Source organism: Cervus canadensis, chromosome X (assembly GCF_019320065.1).
Source record: "Cervus canadensis isolate Bull #8, Minnesota chromosome X, ASM1932006v1, whole genome shotgun sequence".
Classification (NCBI taxonomy): Eukaryota; Metazoa; Chordata; class Mammalia; order Artiodactyla; family Cervidae; genus Cervus; species Cervus canadensis.
Window position 1 is genome coordinate 90,113,346 of NC_057419.1, and position 21,025 is coordinate 90,134,370.

The 21,025-nt window shown below is 43.1% G+C and overlaps 1 pseudogene; it reads right to left on the bottom strand.

Moving 5' to 3' along the window:
- Positions 1-205: 205 nt before the first annotated feature.
- LOC122435647 lies at positions 206-19,709 on the bottom strand (annotated as a pseudogene).
- Positions 19,710-21,025: the final 1,316 nt, after the last annotated feature.

The window sequence follows — 21,025 nt, forward strand, 5'->3', positions numbered from 1 at the left end:
ACAGACCGAAAGAGCCGTGGGCAAAGAACTTGGTTAGTTGGTGGGGACCAAACCCATTACCGTCAGCCGCCAGCATGCACAAATCAAAGGTCAGTACTGGCCACCATGTCCCTTTGGGGGCCACGTTGGAGCTCAAATTAAGCACTTCTCCAGTCTCAGGATTGTAGATCATCCAAGGCAGGTTAGCTGGCTGATGGGGGTTGTGGCTGGTTGCTCCTGGGCCGATGAAAACTGTTATCAGCAGGAGAGTTAAGAGGGCTCCCGTCGTATGAGTTTCAGTTTCAAAGGATTTGACGGGTGAGGTCTTGCCTCCCATTCTGCTTGCGCCTTCTTCTGTTCTTCCGGGGTGGCTTTCCGCACATGATTGCAGTGAACCCAGGGCCCGATCCCGTCGACCTTAACAGCAGTAGGAGTGGTAAGGAGAACAACATAAGGGCCTTTCCATCTAGGTTCTAATGCTTTAGATTGGTGTCGTTTTACCCAAACCAATCACCCGGGCCAATATTATGTGAGGGGATGGTCCCCTTGCTTGTTCCCTCGTGTATCTCTTGAATTAATTTCCAAACATGGCTATGCACCTTACTTAATGCCATCAGTGTTTGCTGGAATTGTTCCAAGGTAGGGGGTGGTAGGCATTTTCCCTTGAATATAGGACACACAGGAGGGGGTCTTCCATACAGAATCTCAAAAGGGGTAAGATTCAGCTTATAAGGGGTGTTATGCGCTCAAAAGAGCATGAAGGGAAGGAGGGTCACCCAGTCCTCGCCAGTCTCTATTGCCAACTTTGTCAGAGTTTCTTTTAGGGTCCGATTCATTCTCTCAACCTGTCTTGAGCTCTGGGGATTATATTCACAATGTAACTTCCATTTTGTCCCCAGAGCTTGGGCCAGCCCTTGTACAATCTGGCTCACAAAGGCAGGTCCGTTATCAGAGCCCACAGTCACTGGCAGCCCGTACCTAGGCACTATCTCTTCTAAGATCTTTTTAGCAACCACTGTTGCTGTCTCTCCCTTAGTGGGGAAGGCTTCTACCCACCCCAAGAAGGTATCTACCAGAACCAACCCATACTTGCCTGGTCTTACCTCAGTGAAATCTATCTCTCAGTGTTGCCCTGGCTCTTCCCCTCGGTACCTCATTCCAGTGTGCTGCCTTTTCCCTGTCCTCATCAGCTGGCACGCTTTGCAAGCCTGGATTATCTCTCGTACAGTTGCATTTTGTGGAGGGAACCTCAGGCAGGCCGTCTGGAGAAGTGTCAAGGTCTTTTTCTCTCCCAAGTGTGTAGTTGTGTGCAGGTGTTCACATAGGTGATGGCCCAGGATGGCAGGCAATATCAGGTTGTTGTTTTGATCTCGGTACCATCCATCTTTGTCATCCTTCTGGAGGGTGGTATCCTCGTTAATCCAAATGAGGTCAGGGAGGGAATAGTCGGGGACTGGCAGCAGAGTCCCCATACCAGGAGGTGGAAGTCCCACGGCTAATATGGGGGCGGCGTAGTCCCGGCTGGCCACTTCTCGAGCGGCCGCATCAGCAGCCCGATTGCCCCGTGCCCTAGGGTCTTCTCCTTTCTGGTGACTGGGGACATGTACAATTGCTACTGCCTGGGGCAGTTGAACAGCTTTCAGGAGCCTGCGGATCTCAGGCAAATTCTTGACTTCTTTTCCCTCCGCTGTTCTAAATCCCCTTTCCTGGTATATCGGACCTTGAATATGGACAGTGCTAAAAGCATATCGGCTGTCCGTAAAAATGGTGACTCTCTTCCCTTTTGCTTGTTCCAAAGCCTGTATTAGGGCAATCAACTCTGCTTTTTGTGCAGACGTCTTTGGGGGAAGTGTCTCAGCCCATATTATCTGTCCTGAATCATCAACTATAGAGGCTCCCGCCTTCCTTTGTCCATCTTTTACATAGCTGCTCCCATCAGTGAACCATACTAGCTCACTGTTGTTTAGCGGCACATCAGTTAAGTCTTTTCGAGCCGCCAGGGCCTCAGCCAGTATCTCACTGCAATCATGGAGAGGGCGGTCCTTTTCTGGGTTAGGTAGAAGCGTGGCAGGATTCAGGAAGCAAGGGGTCTGAAAATGCACCCGTGGGGCATCAAGCAGCAGGGCCTCGTAATGTGTCAAACGGGCATTGGAGATCCACTTACCCGGCGGCTGCTTTAAAAGCCCTTCGATGGCGTGGGGGGTGTAAACCCAGAGTTGCTGTCCATACGTCAACTTGTCGGCGTTGTGGAAGAGGAGGGCAGTGGCTGCAATGATGCGGAGGCAAGGGGGCCACCCAGAGGCCACCGGGTCCAATCATTTTGAAAGGTATGCCACCGGCCGCTTCCATGGTCCCCATTGTTGCATCAAGACCCCCCTTTCCTATTCCTTGCTTTTCATCTACAAACAGCTGGAATGGCTTATTTGGGTTAGGCAGGGCAAGGGCTGGGGCTTTTAGTAGGGCCCATCTGAGTGTCTGGAAAGCCTGTTTCATTGGCTCAGTCTAAGTCCAGTTTGGGGTCTCTTTACTTCCCTCATACAAGGGCTGGGCCTTCTCAGCAAACCCCATGATCCACAGTCTACAATATCCAACAGTCCCCAAAAACTCTCTCACCTGGCGGGGAGTCTTGGGCTCTGGTATCTGCAATATTGTTTCCTTCATGGCTTGAGTTAGCCACCTTTGCCCCTGCCTGATCTTATACCCCAAATAGGTGACCTCTTGCCGGGATATTTGCGCCTTCTTTACGCTAGCACGATATCCCAAGGTGCCTAGAGTCTGTAAGAGGTCACCGGTGGCACGGCTGCATGCCTCCTCTGTGGTTCCAGCCAACATAAGGTCATCCACATATTGCAGCAGGATGACCTCTGGGTGGCGAGTCCAATATTCATAGAGTTCCTCACTCAAAGCCTCATTAAACAAGGTAGGGGAGTTTTTGAACCCTTGTGGGAGGCGGGTCCAAGTTAGTTGTACTACCGGTTGGCCTTTCCCCTCAGTCCACTCAAAGGCAAATATCTCCTGGCTCTGGGCCACCAGGGGTAGGCTGAAAAAAGCATCTTTCAAGTCCAACACAGTGTACCAAGTGTACTCAGGCAGCAGACTGCTCAGGAGGGTATACGGGTTGGGGACAGTAGGGTGTGTGTCACTCACCCGCTTGTTGACTTCTTGTAGGTCCTGGACAGGTCTGTAATCCGTACTCCCTGGCTTCTTCATCGGTAGTAAGGGGGTGTTCCAAGGGGATTGGCACCACTTGAGAATTCCGGCATCCATGAGCCGTCGAATGTGGGGAGTGATCCCCCGCCGAGCCTCCTGGCTCATAGGGTATTGCCCCACCCTCACAGGAGTCGCCTAGGCTTTTAGTTCAATGACGACCGGATGTCTCTGTTTAGCCAGTCCCATTCCTGTTATTTCTGCCCACGCCAACGGGTATTTGTGGACCCACGGTTGTATATCTGGTGCCATAACCTCTGAAGGCTTAGGCACAAAAAGTCTGTATTCATCTCTTAAAGCTAGAGACAAGACATGTATCGGCTGCCCAAGTCCATCTGTGACTGACATTCCCCCAGGGCCAAAATGGATCTGAGCATTAACTTTAGTCAACAAGTCCCGTCCAAGTAGAGGGGCTGGGCATTCTGGTATCACCAAAAATGAATGGGACACCTGGTGGGTCCCCAGATTTACTTTCTGTTCCATGGCCCAACAATATCTTTTTTGTCCCTATGGCTCTCTGCACCAAGCTGGTTTTCTTAGACATTGGTCCCAGTTTTTGATTTAAAACAGAGTGTTGGGCGCCAGTGTCCATCATGAAGCCAACGGGTTTCCCTCCACATGTATGGTTACCCAGGACTCGGGGAGGGGTGCCGAGTCTTGACTCCCCTAGCCACTGTCTTCCCCTGCATATAGAACTCGAGTTCCAGGGGAAATTCTCTCTCTCTGGGTTGTTCCTCTCTTCGGGTCCCTCTTAGGGCACTCATTTTTCCAGTGCCCCCGTTCTTTGCAGTAAGCACACTGATCTTTCTTTAGGGCCTGCCTTTTTGGTCTCTCTTTTTCTCCCGACAAAGTCGTTCCTCCCTTTCTTCTGGGGTCTTCCTATTATTAAATACCTTTTCAGCTGCTTTCAGTAAGTCTTGTATTGTCTGTTCTCCTAACCCCTCTATCTTCTGTAATTTCTTCCTAATATCTGGGTCTGCCTGATTCACAAACGCTAGTAGAACTGCAGCGCGTGATTTCTCAGCCTGGGGGTCCATAGGTGTGTATTGCCTAAAGGCTTCCATTAGCCTCTCTAGGAAGGCTGACAGGCTCTCAGTGGGCTCTTGCCTTACTAAATTTACCTTCGCCAAATTTGTTGGCTTCCTAGCTGCGGCCCGCAGGCCAGCCATTAGAGTCTGGCGGTACACTCGGAGACGCTCCCTACCTTCCACTCGCTCAAAATCCCAGTTAGGCTGCAACAGAGGAAACCCCTCGTCTACGAGATGAGGCTAGGCGGTTGGTCTCCCATCGACCCCCAGGACCTGTTTCTGTGCCTCTGCCAGGATTCGCTCCCATTCTTCCGTGGTGAAGAGCACCTGCAACAGCTGCTGACAGTCATCTCAGGTGGGGTTGTGAGTGAACAAAATGGAATCTAAGGGGTTAATGAGGCCTTGGGGTTTCTCCGAAAAAGGAGGATTTTGGGTTTTCCAATTATACAGATCATTCGTGGAAAAGGGGCCAGTACTGATAGGTTCATTCTCTGTCCGGGTTAGCTGGTCCCACCCGGACGGGGAGTGCCTGTACAGTAGATGAAGGTAACTCTGGGTCCCCATGATCTTGCTCACCCCTATTTCCTCTATTTCTTCTCTGGGGTCGGGGTTCCCTTATCCCTTCTGATTCATTGGGGGGGGCGCTCTTCCCCCCGGGAGAACCTGCAACGGAGGAGGGGCATATGGTGGGGGCCTAATTTCCGTCTCCAAGTCAATCAGGTTCCAGTACGAGGATTCCTGCAAGACCGGTTTTGGGCCCTTATTCTTCTTGGCTTCCTCTGGGGGAGTGGGGGTTTCCATAACCAGGGCTTGTACATTAGGAGAATCAGGGAGTTTGTGAACAAAAGGTTTTAACTACTTGGGCAGATCTTCTACTAGATCTTGCAAGACCATAACATATGGGACTTGGCTCGGGTGGCCCCAGGGATCAGGAGCCATAACTTTCTCTTTCACTGCCCGAATAATAGAAGGTTGAAAAGTTCCCTCTGGAGGCCATCCAACTTGGAAGGCGGGCCACTCTGCAGAACAAAAGATTATTAATTTACTCTTTGTAACCAGCAGCGACAGATCATACGCTCTAGCCCTGACATCCGAGAAATGATCAGTCATGAGAGAGAGAGGGGTGGATTCTCCTTGCCCCATAGCGAGAGTCAGAAGAAAGTCACCGAGAATTACCACCAAAAAATCCTATCGGGAGTGGTGGCGGCCAGGAGGTTGGGCTTGTGGTATGCTTCGTGGAACTATTTGAGTGCCTTAGTAGTTGCGCGGAAGTTTTCTTGTTGGGGGCGGGCACCCTAAGGGTTTCTAGCCCATTCCGTGACCCCCTTATCCTTTCACGGGAGTCTTCCAGTGGCAGGCGCCCTATCGACTCTTAAGTTCCTGTCCCGTGCCCACACAGATGGGTTTTTATTTGGCCAGATTCTCGGTTTAGAATACAAGAAAAAAAGAAAAGAGTTTCACCCTCTCGGGCTCCCGTTACTGGGGCTGACTTGTTGGGAGGCCTTCAGAATCCGCCAGGGAGTAGCCCTGGCTGGGACTCGTCAGTTGCCCCGACAACTGTCTGCCTGTTCACTGAAACTCTCAGAAACAGAAATGAGGCTCCAAGCCTTTATAGGAGGAAGTAGACAAGAACACACCAAAGAACAACGAGACAGGAGACAATGCCGGCAGTTATACAGATGCAGAAAGGGCGTAGAAAAACACATAGACAGACACACATTGGCTGGCAACACAGAACTGGGGGGCAGGACCCCCTGAGTCTCCCTATCCTCTGGAACAAGGGTCACCTTACCGAATGGCGTCCATTGTTCCCCAGATTTGGGCTTAGGAGAGGAGGTCTCCTTCCCACAGAGCCGGCTGCCTTCCAGCGTGCTCACTGGCCTCAGCCTCACGCCGGCTGGAACAGCCAATCCGTTCCCTCATGGAAAGCTTTCCCTCACACCAGACACCTTTCTGCCTTTTAACAGGGCCTCGGATTTACACTGGACTTTTCCAGACCTGCCTGAGCACCAGTGCTATTACCTGTCCTTTTTCCTCTTTGTTCCAAAGAGCGTTCTTCCCCAGTCAAGGGATCCCGGATGAGCCCCCAAATGTTCTGCCCATAGTCAGAGTCCCCGGTCGGGAAAGAAGACTCCTCAAAACAATGCAACTTGCAATAGGGGAATTTATTACTGACTTGAGCCAGGGCCTCCCACCCTCACCAAGGGTGTGAGGATGAAAAGGCCCCGAGCCCCAGTCCTCTCGGGTATTTATTAGGTCAAAAAAAGCAGCAGGTAGTTGGCGCAAGCGGATTGATTACACAACGGGTAGTTGGAGCAAGTGGATTGGTTACACAGTTGCAAGGCAATTTTTGTTGGCCCAACGTGGGGCTTTCAGCTTTCCCCTGATAGGTTCCCTTTTTCTTGCTAGGCATATGTTGATTGGCTAGCTCCAGGAGGCCTGATAATTATGTTACCCCGGTAAACCAGGCCTACTCCTAATCTAGGCTGCCTGTCATGGCGTTAGCCGTGACAGCCTCACACCATCTTTCTCAGAATTTCCCACAGTTTATTGTGATCTACACAATCAAAGGCTTTGGCATAGTCAATAAAGCAAAAATAGATGTTTTTCTGGAACTCTCTTGCTTTTTCAATGATCCAGCGGATGTTGGCAGTTTGATCTCTGGTTCCTCTAGCCTTTTTCTATTCTTTTAGCCTTTTCTAAAACCAGCTTGAACATCTGGAAGTTCATGGTTCACATGTTGCTGAAGCCTGGCTTATAGAATTTTGAGCATTACTTTACTAGTGTGTGAGATGAGTGCAGTTGTGCGGTAGTTTGAGCATTCTTTGGCATTGCCTTTCTTTGGGATTGGAATGAAAACTGACTTTTTCCAGTCCTGTGGCCACTACTGAGCTTTCCAAATTTGCTGGCGTATTTTACAGCATCATCTTTCAGGATTTGAAATAGTTCAACTGGAATTTCATCAACTCCACTAGTTTTGTTCGTAGTGATGCTTTCTAAGGCCCACTTGACTTCACTTTCCAGGAGGTCTGGCTCTTGGTGAGTGATCAACCATCGTGATTAATTGGGTCATGAACATCTTTTTTGTACAGTTCTTCTGTGTATTCTTGCCACTTCTTCTTAATATCTTCTGCTTCTCTTAGGTCCATAGCATTTCTGTCCTTTACTGAGCCCATCTTTGCATGAAATGTTCCCATGGTACCTCTAATTTTCTTGAAGAGATCTGTAGTCTTCCCCCTTCTATTGTTTTCCTCTACTTCTTTGCATTGATCGCTGAGGAAGGCTTTCTGATCTCTTCTTGCTGTTCGTTGGAACTCTGCATTCAAATGGGAATATCTTTCCTTTTCTCCTTTGCTTTTTGCTTCTCTTCTTTTCACAGCTGTTTGTAAGGCCTCCTCAGACCACCATTTTGCCTTTTTGCATTTCATTTTCTTGTGGATGGTCTTAATTCCTGTCTCCTGTACAATGTCTTGAACCTCTGTCCATAGTTCATCAGGCACTCTATCAGATCTAGTCCCTTAAATCTATTTCTCATTTCCACTGTATAGTAATAAGGGATTTGATTTAGGTCATACCTGAATGGTCTAGTGGTTTTCCCCACTTTCTTCAATTTAAGTCTGAATTTGGCAATAAGGAGTTCATGATCTGAGCCACCATCACTTCCCGGTCTTGTTTTTGCTGACTGTATAGAGCTTCTCCATCTTTGGCTATAAGAAATAGAATCAATCTGATTTCAGTGTTGACCATCTGATGATGTCCATGTGGAGTCTTGTTTTGTGTTGTTGGAAGAGGGTGTTTGCTATGAACAGTGCGTTCTTTTGCAAACACTCTATTAGCCTTTGTCCTACTTCATTCAGTACTCCAAGGCCAAATTTGCCTGTTACTCCAGGTATTTCTTGACTTCCTACTTTTGCATTCCAGTCCCCTATAATGAAAAGGACATCTTTTTTGGGTGTTAGTTCTGAAAGGTCTTGTAGGTCTTCAGAGGACCGTTCAACTTCAGCTTCTCCAGCATTACTGGTTGGGGCATGAACTTGGTATACTGTGATAATGAATGGTTTGCCTTGGAAATGAAAAGAGACCATTCTGTCATTTTTGAGATTGCATCCAAGTACTGCATTTTGGACTCTTTTGTTGACCATGATGGCTACTCCGTTTCTTCTAAGGGATTCCTGCCCATACTAGTAGATATAATGGTCATCTGAGTTAAATTCACTCATTCCAGTCCATTTTAATTAGCTGATTCCTAGAATGTCGACGTTCACTCTTGCCATCTCCTGTTTGACCACTTCCAGTTTGCCTTGATTCATGGACCTAACATTCCATGCTCCTATGCAATATTGCTCTTTACAGCATCGGACCTTGCTTCTATCTCCAGTCACATCCACAACTGGGTATTGTTTTTGCATTGGCTCCATCCCTTCATTCTTTCTGGAGTTATTTCTCCACTGATCTCCAGTTGCATATTGGGCATCTACAGACCTGGGGAGTTCCTCTTTCAGTGTCCTATCATTTTGCCTTTTCATACTGTTCGTGGGGTTCTCAAGGCAAGAATACTGAAGTGGTTTGCCATTCCCTTCTCCAGTGGACCACATTTTCTCAGTCTTCTCCACCATGACCCATCCGTCTTGGTTGGCCCCACACGGCATGGCTTAGTATCATTGAGTTAGACAAGACTGTGGTCCTGTGATCAGATTGGCTAGTTTTCTGTGATTATGATTTCAGTGTGTCTGCCCATTGATGCCCTCTCGCAACACCTATCGTCTTACTTAGGTTTCTCTTACCCTGGACCTGGGGTATCTCTTCATGGCTGCTCCAGCAAAGCGCAGCTGCTGCTCCTTACCTTGGACGAGGGGTATCTCCTCATGGCCGCCCTTCCTGACCTTGAACGTGGAGTAGCTCCTCTCGGCCCTCCTGCACCCACGAAGCTGCTGCTTCTTGGACCTGGGGTTGTTAGACTCAGGCAAAAAGAAATAAAATAAAATAAAATGAACAGTTCTTCCAGTTATCAACATCTAATTCACTTCCATTTCATAAGATGATAAAATATTAAAGTCTCTTCTAAAACCAGAGGGATTTGAATCTGGCTTGGTACCAGGCCCTGTAGCTATGCTCATTAATCAGTGTTGTTTCTCCTATTGGGTGCAAGCCCATTTTGGAATCCATGCCACCTGTTGTTGCTGCTGTTTTCTATTTAAGCTTTTCTTTTTGTAAAGAGTTTGAGAAGCTCTGATTGCATTGTTATCTTGTTGTCATATGAGGAGGAAATGCAGCTCTGCATTTCCAGTGATGCACTGAGCTCTCATTATGACACACAATCTGATAGGAGGCTGATTATAACTCTCCACCCAACTGCAGGCTGGAACTTGGGTTAGGCAAGAATGATCAGCAAGTGATGCCTTTTCCCAAAACCCTTCAATCATTTTATAAGTCTTCTTTGGGAAATATTTCCAAATGTTTTTGACAAATGTACAGTGCTTGAAAAACAAAACAGTTCATATCTTTATTACATATTTATTTTAAAATTCATTTACCAATATCATATTTCCACCACCTACTGAGTCATATTTATGGGGAATCTGTCTAATATTTGGTTTTCAAAGACAAGTCTTGTAATTATGAGGATATTTACAAGATACATCTAGTATATACACATCTTATGTGTACAAAATCCATGTAGAAATTACACATCTTATATTCCAGCCCCTTCAATTTTAATTTGTCATCTTATGAAAAATGTGCAATTAAAAAGCAGCTTTTGAAAAGGTATGAGAGTTTGTAGAGATAACTTTTTATGGTTAAAATATCCAACTCTCTGGAGAACCACACATACTAGAATTTCAGTATCAGTCAGAGAAATGTAAACTCTGAATTTTGTGAAATAGATCCTGTTGTTCCCCTTTGCCAGGAACCCTTAGGATGAGCACATGATGGCCATAAATCATTATGTTAATATGCTGCTGAGGCAGATTATCATTTAATATTTATGCAACATTTTATTTATCTCCTTTCTCCATGTACAAATAGGAAATTTTATCCCCACTATAAGAATTGATGACATGCTTCCAACATACTTTCAGGAGATAGGCACTGTTTTTAATCTCTAAATGATTTTCATTCAACAATGGTGTGTATAGAAGAGTAAGATCATAGGAACCACTCTTATTTTCCTCTACAATGCTTTTGAAAAAGGAACAAAGGGTCTATTAATCTTGATATATCTGTATTTTCCATCTTAATAAACTATTACTGTTCATCATAATTTACTACATATCTAGATGGATCATTCCTGATCTATATACACCTGAAATTGGGTTGGGCAGCTGGACTCTACCAAACGTTATCAGGCTGTTAACTATAATATAATCCTTTTCAAGGACTTTTTTTGTTGTGTCTTCTGCTGTAGAGAGATTGGACAGTAAAGGCAAATGATTTTATAGATCCCTTGGGCTTCCCTGGAAGCTCAGATGGTAAAGAATTCGCCTACAATGCAGGAGACCTGGGTTTGATTCCTGGGTCAGAAAGATACCCTGGAAAAGGGAATGGCAACCCACTCCAGTATTCTTGCTTGGAGAATCCCATGGATAAAGGAGCCTGGTGGGCTAGAGTCAGACATGACTGAGCAACTAACACTTTCACTTTCAGTCTTACATATCACTCAGTAATAAATGTCACTGTTTGTCTTCAAACACAAGATAAAATGTATATTCACATATGCACAAGTACACACTATGGGTATCTATATGCTATATATAAAATTTCTTATTTAATAATTAAATAGAGAGCAACTCCAGTGATAACATAATATTGTTTCTAAAAACTTCTAAGCCTATCCTTTCATTCTCCATCACTTGTACTGGTGATAGTTTTCCAGATCTCCTGTTTCAAACATTCTTAACCCCCTCAGCTACATGTCAGAAAAAGCAAAGTGAGAATACTGAGCTACTGGCATAACAGAATTTGCTAATAGGACCAACTAGTGTCATTTTGTAAATTCAAAATAACTGTGCATGGGACACTAAAAGTTCAGTATTGAGAACTTACATTATTAAAGACAGTCTTTCATCTTAAGAGCTTTTGCTGTGACTTGTGATGGAGTAGGCAGCATATCATCAATAGTTCTGAAGTCTAATACCAACAGACTCAGAATGAAGATATAATAAGAACAGAACAGATACAACAGTGAAATCTCAAACCACTAAACCTATTTTCCTTAAATTTCAATAGGGCTGTCTAAAAACTTCCATAAAGGAGTTTTCTTTTTTTTTTTTTCTGTCTTTCTTTTTTAAAATTGTAATCAGTTAACATCCAAGCCATTGCCAGAAATACAGACTCTGGTTTGTTTATCAGTATTCACTTTCCACTGGGACCCTGACTCCTCTAAAACAATCCTAAAAGGAAGAAGCAATTCAAAGGCAAAAACTCATCCTATGAAGGATTGCCATCTGATTTTATGGCAACATTTCTGGATCTCAGTTTACTCATCTGGGGAATGAGAAGATGAGAAGACTGGATGAAAGCAAACCAACTTTTATCTCTAAAGTTCTGTGATCCTGAGGGCCACAATGCTACCTTCAGGTTTTGCATCCCTTTCTTTTTATGATAAATATCCATAGCAATTAAATACAAGAATTAATTTCTTCCCTCAAGTCCTTAAAAATATTTCACTGCAAATTTGGCAGGAGATAGTTTCACACTGTAATCTGATTTTTTGAAATTTCATTTATTTTGAAATTATGCTATGTATCTCATTCCACATATATAGGAAATCCCTGGATCTTCATCCTACTCGCCTTCTTAACTCCTAAGTTGCTTACATACCAACTTAGGGAAGGACTCCAACATACTTGTGATTGAAGAGATTGGTGAAGATTAGAGGATATGAGAAAGAGCTTCCCCAGTTGCTCCCTTGCAACATCATACAATTTAGGTTAAAGGTCAAGAAAGAAAGAACCTTTGAATCAATTTTAAAACACTTTCCTCAACTTTTATTTTTTTTTTTTTTTTGGACTTCCCTTGTGGCTCAACTGGTAAAGAATCTGCCGGCAATGTGGGAGACCTGGGTTTGATCCTTGGGTTGGGAAGATCCCCTGGAGAAGGAAAAGGCTACACACTCCAGAATTCTGGCCTGGAGAATTCCATGGACTGTATAGTCCATAAGGTCGCAAGGAGTCGGACACGACTAAGTGACTTTCACTTCTTCACTTCAGCATTCATTTTAGCTGATTCCTATTGTTTTTGTTGTTCTCAGCATATATTTCAATTTTTCTCCTGTCTTCCTCAAACTTTCTTTCAAAACTGGTTGTCATTATAGGTAGACATCTCTTATTTACATTTTCATATCACAAAGTCTTTTATTTACTATAGCAATTGTTGTTTTTGTTGTTGTTCAGTCACTAAGTCATGTCCAACTCTGTGTAACTCCATGGACTGCAGCATGCCAGGCTTCCCTGTCCTTCACTATCTCCTGGAGTTTGTTCAAATTCATGTTCATTGAGTCAATGATGGTATCTAACCATCTCATCTGCTGCCACCCTCTTCTCCTTTTGCCTTCAGTATTTCCCAGTATCAGGATCTTTTCCAACGAGTTGGCTCTTCACATCAGGTGGTCAAAGTAGTGAAGCTTCAGAATCAGTCCTTCCAATGAATATTCAGGGTTAATTTCCATTATCCAGGGTTAATTTTCCATATTGACTGGTTTTATCTCCTTGCTGTCCAAGGGACTCTCAAGAGTCTTCTCCAGCACCACAATTGGAAAGCATCAGTTCTTCACCACTTGCAATTCTTTATGGTCCAGTTCGCACATCCATACACGACTACTGGAAAAACTATACCTTTGACTATATAGACCTTGTTTGCAAAGTGATGTCCTGCTTTTATTTAAACTTATTTTTTATTGAAGGATAATTGCTTTATAGGATTTTGCTGTTTTCTGTCAAAGCTCAACATGAATCAGCCATAGGGATACACACATCCCCTCCCTTTTGAACCTCCCTCCCCTCCCCCCCCCCCCCCCCCCCCCCCATCCCCCCACCTCTAGACTGATACAGAGCCCCTGTTTGAGTTTCCTGAGCCATATAGCAAATTCCCGTTGGCTATCTTATTTACATATGGTAATGTAAGTTTCCATGTTACTCTTTCCATACATTTCACCCTTTCCTCCCCTCTCCCCATGTCCATAAGTCTATTCTCTATGTCTGTTTCTCCATTGCTGCCCTGTAAATAAATTCTTCGGTACCATTTTCCTAGATCCATATACATGCATTAGAATACGATATTTATCTTTCTCTTTCTGACTCACTTCAGTCTGTATGATAGGTTCTAGGTTCATCCACCTCATCAGAACTGACTCAGATGTGTTCCTTTTTATGACTGAGTAATATTCCATTGTGTATATGTACCACAACTTCTTTATTTGTTGATGGACATCTACATTGCTTCCATGTTCTAGCTATTGTAAATAGTGCTGCATTGAACAGTGGGGTACATGTGTCTTTTTCAATTTAGGTTTCCTCAGGATATATGCCTAGGAGTGGGATTGTTGTGTCATATGGTGGTTTTATTCCTAGTTTTTTAATGAGTCTCCTGCCGCCTTCCATAGTGGCTGTATTACTTTACATTTCCATCAACAGTGCAAGAGTATTCCCGTTGCTCCACACCCTCTCCAGCATTTGTTTGTAGACTTTTTGATAATGGCCATTTTGACTCATGTGAGGTGATAGCCCATTGTAGTTTGGATTTGCATTTCTCTAATAATGAGTGATGTTGAGCATCTTTTCATGTGTTTGTTAGCCATCTGCATGTTATCTTTAGTGAAATGTTTGTTTAAGTCTTTCTCTCACTTTTTGACTGGGTTGTTTGTTTTTCCAGCATTGAGTTGTATGAGATGCTTGTATATTTTGGAAATTAATCCTACACACTGGTGCAGGAGTGGCTGCTATGCGACGGCGCAGGAGAGGCCAAGGGGAGCTACCCCATGTCCAAGGAGTGGCCGGGAGGAGTTACCCCACCCCCAAGGTCAGGGGTGGGCTGAGAGGAGCTACCCCATGCCCAAGCTCAGGGGCTACGGCCGAGAGGAGCTACCCCACATTCAAGGTAAGGAGCAGCAGCTGCACTTTGCTCGGTGAAGATATGAAGAGAAACTCCACATTCAAGGTAAGAGAAATCCAAGTAAGACAGTAGGTGCTGAGAGAAGACATCAGAAGGTGGACAGACTGAAACAATGATCACAGACAACTAGCCAATCTGATCACATGGACCACAGGTTGTCTAACTCAATGACACTAAGCCATGCCATGTGGAGCCACCCAAGGTGGACGGATCGTGGTGGAGAGGTCTGACAGAATGTGGCCCACTGGAGAAGGGGACAGCAAACCACTTCAATATTCTTGCCTTGAGAACCCCATGAATAGTATGAAAAGGCAAAAAGATAGGACACTGAAAGGTGAACTCCCCAGGTCGGTAGGTGCCCAGTATGCTACTGGAGATCAGTGGAGAAATAACTCCAGAAAGAATGAAGGGATGGAGTCAAAGGAAAAACAAAACCCAGGTGTGGATGAGACTGATGATAGAAGCAAGGTCCGATGCTGTAAAGAGCAATATTGCATAGGAACCTGGAATGTTAGGTCCATGAATCAAGGCAAATAGAAAATGATCAAACAGGAGATGGCAAGAGTGAAAGTCGACATCCTAGGAATCAGTGAACGAAGATGGACTGGAATGGGTGAATTTAACTCGGATGACCATTATATCTACTAGTGTGGGCAGGAATCCCTTAGAAGAAATGGAGTAGCCATCATGGTCAACAAAAGAGTCCAAAATGCAGTACTTGGATGCATTCTCAAAAATGGCAGAATGACCTCTGTTCGTTTCCAAGGCAAACCATTCAATATCATGATAATCCAAGTCTATGTCCCGACCAGCAATGCTGAAGAAGCTGAAGTTGAACGGTTCTATGAAGACCTACAAGACCTTTTAGAATTAACGCACAAAACAGAGGTCCTTTTCATTATAGGGGACTGGAATATAAAAGTAGGAAGTCAAGAGATACCCAGAGTAACAGTCAAATTTGGCCACGGAATACAGAATGAAGCAGGGCAAAGGCCAATGGAGTTTTGCCAAGAGAATGCACTGGTCATAACAAACAGCCTCTTCCAACAAGAGAAGACTCTACACATGGACATCACCAAATGGTCAACACCAAAATCAAATTGATTATATTCTTGGCAGTCAAAGATGCAGAAGCACTATACAGTCAGCAAAAAAAAAAAAAAAAAAAAAAAAGACTGGGAGCTGACTGTTGCTCAGATCATGAACTCCTTATTGCCAAATTCAGACTTAAGTTGAAGAAAGTGGGGAAAACCACTAGACCATTCAGGTATAACCTAAAGATTTAAGGGACTAGGTCTAATAGACGGAGTGCCTGATGAACTATGGACAGAGGTTTGTGATATTGTACAGGAAACAGGGATCAAGATCATCGCCAAGAACACATGTAAATCCATGATTGATTCATGTCAATGTATGGCAAAAACCAGTACAATATTGTAAAGTAATTAGCCTCCAACGAATAAAGATAAATGGGAAAAAAAAATATCATCCCCAAGAAAAAGAAATGCAAAAAAGTAAAATGGCTTTCTGAGGAGGCCTTACAAAGAGCTGTGAAAAGAAGGGAAGTAAAAAGCAAAGGGGAAAAGGAAAGATATTCCCATTTGAATGCAGAGTTCCAAAGAATAGCAAGGAGAGATAAGAAAGCCTTCCTCAGCGATCAATGCAAAGAAGTAGAGGAAAACAATAGAAGGGGGAAGACTACAGATCTCTTCAAGAAAATTAGAGATACTTTTTCATGCAAAGATGGGCTCAATAAAGGACATAAATGATATGAAGCTAGCAGAAGCAAAAGATAGTAAGAAGAGGTGGCAAGAATACACAGAAGAACTGTACAAAAAAATATCTTCATGACCCAGATAATCCCAATGATGTGATCACTCACCTAGAGCCAGATATCCTGGAATGTAAAGTCAAGTGGGCCTTAGGAAGTATCACTACGAACAAAGATAGTGGAGTTGATGGAATTCCAGTTGAGCTATTTCAAATTCTAAAAGATGATGCTGTGAAAGTGCTGCACTCAATATGCCAGCAAATCTGGAAAGCTCAGCAGTGGCCACAGGACTGGAAAAGGTCAGTTTTCATTCCAATCCCAAAGAAAGGCAATGCCAAAGAATGCTCAGACTACCACACAATTGGACTCATCTCACATGCTAGTAAAGTAATGCTCAAAATTCTCCAAGCCAGGCTTCAGCAATACGTGAACCGTGAACTTCTACATGTTCAAGCTGGTTTTAGAAAAGGCAGAGGAACCAGAGATCAAATTGCCAATATCTGCTGGGATCATCAAAAAAGCAAGAGAGTTCCAGAAAAAAGATCTATTTCTGCTTTATTTAGTATGCCAAATCCTTTGACTGTGTGGATCACAATACACTGTGGAAAATTCTGAAAAAGATGGGAATACCAGGCAACCTGTCCTGCCTCTTGAGAATCCTCTGTGCAGGTCAGGCAGCAACAGTTAGAACTGGAAATGGAACAACAGACTAGTTCCAAATAAGAAAAGGAGTATGTCAGGCTGTATATTGTCACCCTGCTTATTTAACTTATATGCAGAGTACATCATGAGAAACACTTGGCTGGAGGAAGCACAAGCTGTAATCAAGATTGCTGGGAGAAATATCAATTACCTCAGAGATGCAGATGACATCACCCTTATGGCAGAATGTGAAGAAACTAAAGAGCCTCTTGATGAAAGTGAAAGAGGTGGGTGAAAAAGTTGACTTAAATTTCAACATTCAGAAAACTAAGATCATGGCATCTGGTCCCATCACTTCATGGGAAATAGATGGGGAGACAGTGTCAGACTTTATTTTTTTGGGCTCCAAAATCAGTGTAGATGATGATTGCAGCCATGAAATTAAAAGATGCCTACTCTTTGGAAGGAAACTTATGACTGACCTAGATAGCATATTAAAAAGCAGAAATACAGAACAGACTTTTGAACTCTGTGGGAGAAGGTGAGGGTGGGATGTTTCAAAAGAACAGCATGTATACTATCTATGGTGAAACAGATCACCAGCCCAGGTGGGATGCATGAGACAAGTGCTCGGGCCTGGTGCACTGGGAAGACCCAGAGGAATCGGGTGGAGAGGGAGGTGGGAGGGGGGATCGGGATGGGGAATACGTGTAAATCTATGGCTGATTCATATCAATGTATGACAAAACCCACTGAAATGTTGTGAAGTAATTAACCTCCAACTAATAAAAAAAAAAAAAAATTAAAAAAAAAAGGAAAAAAAAAATAAAGTACAATAGTTTGACCCAGCAAACAAAGGAAACCAAAAATTGTATCTACCAGAACATAATTAATAAAACACAAACTGGAAAACAATACTAGAGCAAGGTGCCAATTGGGGAATAAAGCAATGAAAATAAAACTAACAAATATGTTGAGATGAAAGGAAAGAATGAAAGAATAGATGTGCAAAGTTGAATAGAGGTAGATAAAGATTTATATACATTAAAGATTAACTGCAAGGGGAAAAGAACACCAAGAAAAGCAAACAAGGGAATAAATGTAGAAAAATTAATAATAGGTTTAAAAAATTAAAAAGAGAGAGAGAGAGAAATTAAAAAAAAAAAAAAAGGAAAACTCAACAGAACTGCAAAAGCCAAACGTAGATGCAGGGGTTTATAACAGCAATAAAAAATGTGACTGAGGAAAAGAAATCTCAAAAGCTTAATTAGATTTTATAGTGCCAATAAAATCAACAACTAAAATGAAGGAGGAGGGGAGGGAAAAAAATCCCAAAGAATCTATAGAGCAAGTCAAAACATAAGAAGAATAAATACTTTTCCTGAATCACTGCTCTCAGAGTCCTTTCCCTTGCTGGGAGTCACAGTCCGCCTCACCTCCCTAGGATGTCCTCCAACACTGTGCTGATCTCTGGACCTGCTGTTGGGGGTAGCTCAGATTCTAATTGGATCATACTCCTATGTGTTCTTGCCTCCAGCATCCACAGCTATCAGAACTAGTATGTTTTCTTTTGTGGGAACTCTCAATGATCTTTTATACATTCCATTGACACAGAGTCTGCCTAGTTGATGGTGTGGATTTAATCTGAAGTTTGTACAGTTGGTGGAAAGATTTTGGGTATTCTTTCTTAGCCTCACTGACCCTGAGTTTCAATTGTCGTTTTATTTCCACCTCTGCATGTGGATCATCCTCTGGGGTTTGCTCCTGAGGCTGTCCTGGAGGTCTTGGGTTTGCCCCTGTGAGGGCCAGGTGTGGAGATAGAGCAGCTGCTTGGGGTGCAGGGGTTCTGGCAGCACCAGGTACTCAGAGGAGTCAGCGGCTAGAGCAGCAGGAAATATAATGCTCTAGAAGTGTATGGCAACAAGTACTGACCAATATACTCCAGTATTCTTGCCTGGAGAACCCCCTTTCCCTGACAGAGAAGCCTGGAAGGCCACAGTCTATAGGGTCGCAGAGTTGGACATGACAGAAGCGACCCTGGGTGCATAGACACAAGACTTTTTTTTTTTTTTTTTTTTTTTTGCCTGTGGCAGCTCTGCCTCAGTGAGAGTTGAGTGAGAAGGTGGCACAGCTGCTTGACTTGCAGGGACCCTGGCGGTGCCAAGTGTGCCAGGACATGGACTGTCTCTGCTGCAGAAGTTATCTCTTTAAGAGTTTTCCACAGTTTGTTGTGATCCACACAGTCAAATGCTTTAGCATGATCAATGAAGCAGATATTTTTCTGCAATTCCCTTGCTTTCTCTATGATCCAAGGAATGTTGCCAGCATTATATCTAGTTCCTCTACCTTTTCTAAATCCAGTTTGTACCTCTTGGAAGTTCTTGGTTCACATACTGCTAAAACCTAGCTTGAAGGATTTTGAGCATGTGAAGTGAGCAAAATTGTACAGTAATATTTTCATTCATTGACATTGCCCTTCTTTGGGATTAGAATGAAAATTGACTTTTTCCAGTCCTCTGGCCACTGCTGAATTTTCCAAATTTGCTGATGTATTGAGTGCAGCACTTTAATTGTTTCATCTTTTAGAATCTGAAATAGCTCAGCTGGAATTCTATCACCTACACTAGCATTGTTTGTAGTAATGTCTCCTAAGCCTCTCTTGACTTTATACTTTAGGATGTCTGGCTCTAGTCACCACACCATTGTGGTTATTTGGGTTTTTGCACAGTTCCTCTGTTTACTTGTTGCCACTTCTTATTCTTATTTATTGTGTTAAGCCATATCAATATCCATTCTCATGGCTTTACATACTTCCTGTATACCAATGACTCTCAGCTATATATATCTTTTCCTCTTCTCTCTCCCTGAAATACCAACATATATATCTTATTATCTATTCAACATCTCCTTTTGAGGATACCGATAGACCATTCAAAAGTAGCATGCCTAAAAGCAAACTTCTGATTCTCCATCTCCTTCAAACTTGCTTTAATTCTTCCCTCTTTCAATCAATGACAAATTCATTTATCCCTATTTCTCAGGACAAAAACCTTAGGATTATCTTGAGTTCAAGTCATCTTGACTTCTCAAAACTGATAACATCTCATCATCTCCATTGTCACTACTTGGTTTAAGCCATCATCTTCTCTTTCTGGAACTATTGGAATGATTTCTTATTTCCTTCTCCTGATTTCATTCTTTGCACACTTCAGAAAATCCACTCTGTAGCTACTAGGATATGTAATGAAAAAAATACACAACCTAAAAGTTGAGAATTATGTTTTATTCAGCAGACTTTCTGAGGATTTGAGACTGGAAGACAGCCTTTCAGATAGCTCTGAGGGACTATTCCAAAAAAATAAGGGAGGGGTCAGCATGTATAGAAGATTTTGCAACAAAAATCAGATAGTTGGAATGTCAAAAGGGAAGAGGCAATGTATGAGATGGGAGAAAGTATTTGCAAAACAGATGTCTAATGGGAGGATAATATTCAGCTGATTCATGTTGATGTATGGCAAAACCCGCCACAACATTGTAAAATAATTAGACTCCAATTAAAATAAATAAATTTAAAAAAGAGGATAATATTCAAAATGTGTTGATATAAGGTTTTCATAAACTCAATAGCAAATAGAAACCCAAAAAAATATCCATCTAAAAATGGGCAGAGGAGCTAAAAATACTTTTCATAAAAAAACCCAAATGGACAACAAGTGCATGAAAGGGTGCTCAAAATTGCAAATAATCAGAAAAATGAAAATCAAAACCACTATGAGTACCAATCTCACACCTGCTACAATAGATATTATAAAAAGGACAAGATATAAGAAATGCTGGTGATTTTGATGAAAAGAAAACTGTAACTTCATGCAGACACTATGGAAAAGATATGGATGTTCTTCAAAAGACTAACATCTTTTGATGTTAGTTAGTTAGACTAACTAAAATACATCTACTATATGATTTTGCAATCTCACTTCTGGGTGTATATTCAAAGAAAATGAAACCAATATATTCACTATATATTTTCACCCCCATGTTCTCTGCAATATTATCATACTACTAAGCCATGGAAACAGCCTGAGTGTACTTTGATGGATAAATGCATTAAGAAAACATGATTGAGAGGCAGCAGTCCTAAAATGGTGGAGTAATAGGATGGGGAGATCACTTTCTCCCCCACAAATTCATCAAAAGATCGATTGAGCACTGAGCAAATTCCACCAAACAATTTCTGAATGCTGATGGAGGACACCAGGCACCCAGAAAAGTGACCCATTCTCTTCAA